This window comes from Arachis stenosperma, chromosome 1, assembly GCF_014773155.1.
Source record: "Arachis stenosperma cultivar V10309 chromosome 1, arast.V10309.gnm1.PFL2, whole genome shotgun sequence".
NCBI lineage: Eukaryota > Viridiplantae > Streptophyta > Magnoliopsida > Fabales > Fabaceae > Arachis > Arachis stenosperma.
Window position 1 is genome coordinate 98,195,930 of NC_080377.1, and position 5,272 is coordinate 98,201,201.

Consider the following 5,272-nt stretch of genomic DNA (forward strand, 5'->3'; position numbering starts at 1 on the left):
GGAATCAAGCAAGGAGAACGGGAAAGTCTTCGCAACTACATGGAAAGATTCAACAAAACGTGCTTGGACATACAGAACCTACCAACAGAGGCTACCATTATGGGCCTCATCAATGGCTTGCGAGAGGGACCTTTTAGCCAATCTATATCGAAAAAACACCCCACATCTCTGAACGAAGTGCAAGAACGAGCAGAAAAGTACATCAACATGGAGGAAAACTCTCGACTAGGAGAGACCTCAAAATCTGGATTCATGTATCCCTCATGGGATAAGGACAAATAGTCCAAAAAGAAGGAAGATCGACATGGAGAAAAAATAAAAAAATACCACAATTACACCCCTCTTTGGGTGTCCCTTGTGGATGTCTATAGAGAGGTTTGCTACACTGAAAAAATACCTCCAGCTCGACCACTCAAAGGCAAAAAAGGAGGAGGAAATCGAACTGAATATTGTGAATATCATCGAATCTGCGGGCATTCCACCAACGAATGTTTTGACTTAAAGAATGTCATAGAAAAATTAGTAAGAAAAAGGAAATTAGATCGGTATCTGGCCAACCGGGACGATGAGCAAAGAAAAAGAAGAAGGAAAGAAGATGTCGAACGAATCGAACGATCACCTCGTACACCAGAAAGACACGTCCACATGATACACGGCGGATTTGCGGGAGGAGGAATCCTCAAATCATCTCACAAAAAACATCTTAAAGAAGTATATCATGTTGAGGGGAAGGAGGAAGCACCCGACATCCCCGCAATTACTTTCACCAAAGAAGATGCATCCGGTATCATCCCAGGACATGACGATTCCATGGTCATCACTGTTATACTGGCAAACGCAAATCTTCATCGCACACTGATAGACCAAGGGAGCTCCGCCGACATCTTGTTCAAAACTGCCTTCGACAAGCTCGGCTTGGAAGAAAAAGAACTTAGAGCATATCCGAACAGCCTGTTCGGACTAGGAGACACCCGGTTCAACCGCTTGGATACATCTCGCTACACACAACCTTCGAAAAAAGAAACCAGTCAAGAACACTCAAGATAGACTACATCGTGGTCAACGTAAGTTCAGCCTACAACGTCTTAATAGGTCGAACAACATTGAATCAGCTCGGTGCAATAGTCTCGACTCCAAATCTATGCATGAAATTTCCAACTGCAGAAGAGATAGCTATAATAAAAGCAAACCAGAAGACGGCGCACCGCTGTTACCATGAAAGTCTAAACCTCAGAGGCAGAGGAGAAGAATTTCACACAATCGAACTCGGTGGATTGCAGAAGCGGGAAGAACTCCGCCCACAACCCGAAGGTGAAGTAGAGAAAGTCCAGATCGGGGACACTCCGGACCAAACAACCAATATCGGTACAATCCTAAAAGGAAACATAAAAGAATCACTCATACAGTTCTTGCGAGATAACGTCGACCTCTTTGCATGGAAAGCCGCAGACATGCCAGGCATAGACCCCAAGTTAATGTGCCACAAGCTGTCAGTCTACCCAAGATCTCGGCCAGTACAACAGAGGCGTGGAAAGCTCGAACCATAACACTCCCAAGCTGTGGAAAAGCAGGTACAAGCTCTACTGGAGGCAGCGTTCATAAGAGAAGTCAAATACCCACTATGGCTGGCTAACGTCGTCTTGGTGAAAAAATCAAATGGGAAGTGGCGAATGTGCACCGACTACACTGATCTAAACAAAGCCTGCCCAAAAGATCCTTATCTACTCCCAAGTATCGACGCTCTGGTAGATGCCTCCTCCGGATATAAATACCTCTCGTTTTTGGACGCATACTCGGGAAACAATCAAATCCCAATGTATCCACCCGACCAAGAAAAAACCTCCTTCTTAACCCCAAAAGCAAACTACTGCTACCTCGTCATGCCTTTTGGTCTTAAAAATGCGGGAGCTACTTATCAGAGATTAATGAATAAGGTCTTTACGGATCACATCGGAAAAATCATGGAAGTCTATGTGGATGACATGTTAATAAAGACACAAAATAAAGAGACGCTATTATTCAACCTGACCACCCAAGTATTCGACACTATAAGATGGCATGGCATGCGACTCAATCCTGCAAAATGCACCTTCACAGTAGAAGCTGGCAAATTCTTGGGTTTTATGCTCATACAAAGAGGAATCGAGGCAAACTCGGATAAATGCCGAGCCATACTCGACATGAAGAGTCTGACTTGTGTCAAAGAGGTACAACAACTCAACGGGAGGTTGGCAGCCTTGTCCAGATTTCTAGCCAGATCGGCAATAAGATCTCTTCCCTTCTACACCACTCTAAAGAAGGGAAAGAAGTTTGAATGGATAACGGAGTGCGAAATAACTTATAAAATGTAAAAACTCCACAAAGGTCCAAACAAAATAGATTACTTCAGGCCAAAGCGAGAAGGCCGACACACAAGTTGGATCCAAGCATATACAACCTCAAAGAATCAAGCCACAAGTATGAAATATAAAGGCAATCCAAAGAGGTCGACAAGGCTCCAACATTTCCAAAAATCCTAAAAAGGTGCCAGGCGGATGCAGACAAACATGTTATGAAAAAACACAAGATATAAATGAACTCAACAGGCTACCAAGATCAGCCCCAAGAGCTCGGAAACTGCTTTGTTTTTCAAAAATAAAGTTGCTAAACAAGCAACTAAAGAGGTAGCAAAGTCAGAAGCACCATTTACAAAAGTAATAAGTTCAACAAGCCCACATGCCGGGCCATACACAAATACATCAAGAATAATTAAAGAGGGTCTAGAGATTTCCCAGTAGCTGCATCAACACGGGGCAAAAGAGGACGAGTCTGGAGGGGCACAGCATCCATTGTCCCATCCTCCCGATTCAGAATTTGACAATCAGGTTCTGACTCAACTCCGGCTGAAGAAGTCGGCACGACAGAAGCTTTGGTGGCAGGCGTAGGAGGAGGTTCAACATCATCATCATCAGGGTCGTCAGGGACAATCTTGCTGTCCCTCACAATATTGTTGAGACTAAAGAGAGTAAGGTCGAGCTCAGGTGCAAGAACCCAAACCTGCTCCTTCAAGTTCTCATAAGCAGTATTCACGCTGCCCACAAGGTGACCCTGGAGCTCGGTATAATTATCCCGGGCTGTCTCCAAATTACCCCTGACACGCACCACTTCTCTGTAGGCCGAAACATAGCTCTCCTTGTGCTTCAACGCTGTGTCTTCAGCCAACTTCACAGAAGCCGCCAAGGCCACAGAGCTCGCCTTTTCACCCTCTAGTTCTTTCTCCACCTTCGCCAACTTCACCTCTAGCTCCTCTTTCAAACCCTTGATCCGATCAAACTCCGACTTAGCTTCCTCCACAAAAGATTTTGTAGCATGAACCGGGATACCCTGAGCAGTTCGAAAAAGAGCTGCACCCATGTGAGCCATCTTCACACTATTCCTAGTGATGAACTCTAGGTGACGAAGAATGGACACATCATCCATCAAAAGGCCACCATAAAGGGCAATCTGCTGGTCGACAAACTCCATAGCATCAAAATCAGGGGCATCCATGTTAAAAGGCTCAACGGTCTTTTGTTTTTTTGGAGGAAGAGCACCAGAAGCAGCAATTGAAGCTTGTGGAGGGTCAGCCAGACGAACCCAGAGAGTCGGGATCATCCTGCTCGGCCCAGGGGAACTCGGCACGGACGACTTCGTCTGAACCTGAGAGGACCCCTCTCCAGTCACCTTGACCAATATGTTTTGAGCAGCGGCAACCTTCCTCACCCTTTTAAAGGCCCTCATGGATTCATTATTCTTAGACATCTCTGAAAAACAGAATCAACCACAGAAATGGATTACAAATACAAAATAAGAGGAAGCAAAGATAAAAACAAAGTCAACAACAAGTCAGCCAATACCCAGCACAGTTCTGACCAAGGACGGGTCCCCCAGAAATTTTTTGGTGTCAAGATAGGGAGGTTCCCCCCATATATCTTCAAGAACAGTTACAAAAGCCCACTCAACTTCATCGAGCATCTCCCATGTATAACGAGACACTGTCACATTCTTCTGCCACTCCAAAAGAAAAGCAGGCTCATCGTTCTCATCAAGAAAAAAGGGGCGAGCTCCCTCAACAGCTCGAACCTTAAAGAAATAGTTCTTAAAATCCTTAAAGGACTCATCATACATAGCAAAAACTTTATGTTCCTGGGCGGATCTAAAAGAAACCCAAGAGGCTTTCTTTTTGGAAGAAGCCCCAGGCTTGGCCGAAATGAAGAGATAAAGAAAGAGTCTGAGAAGGTTTGATGCCTAACTCGTGACAAATTAACTGAAAGATCTTGATAAAGCCCCAAGAATTCGGATGGAGCTGGGATGGGGCAACGTTACACGACCACAACAAGTCGGTCTCAAAAGGCAGTAAAGGGAAAAGTAATGTACAACTGGCTGAAAAAATAATCTTAGGCATAGAAGAAGGGACGCTCCCCCTCGATCGAGGTTGGGAAACAAGCCCTTTCATCAGAATCAGGCACTACAAGCTCATAATCCCTCTCCTGGGCATCACTACCACAAATCCTATGATGCTTTCTCAGTTCGGCACAAAACTCAGCGTTCACCACAGAAACACACATTAAAACAAGGGAGTCCAACCAATTGGACATCCCCTCAGAAACCTTAGAAGATGTCTCTACAATATTTTTTGCGAGAAGACATGGCCAACTAGTCCTAGAAACAAAAAAGAAGATGGATTACTAAAACTACTCAATATCAGACAAACAACTCGGATAGTAAAAATAAAACAGCAGATAGCAGACTCAGCAGTAAAAAGAAAAATCCCAGGACACAACCCAAGGACCAGGGGCATCCTTTGGACGCAATAACAGAGTGAAGACCCATACCATCTCCCAACAAAGAAAACAATCCTCTTCAAAAGTCATCAAAGGAGCAACGAAAGTAGCAGTTCAAATAAAACAACAAAAAATCCCAAACGGAGGATATCAAAGACATAACCTTTTTTCTCCAGAAGAACCAAACGAAGCCAAAATCATTATACCAAAAAGATACAAAAGCAAAGAGCAATAAAACATGCAAAGCCCTAAAGAGACCCTAATTATCGAGAGAAATACCAGAAAAATGCATCATAGTAACCAAAGCATAAAGGATCAAACTTTCAAGCATGCAAGCAAAATCAAAAGCCTCACCAAAAATCAAAAGGAAAAAGCGGCGAAAGAAGTAGAGAAGCAGAAAGAAAAAACCAACCTGGAAAAAAAGAGGAACCCTCGAAGAAACTGAAGACGGAAAGAAGGAAATCAGAATT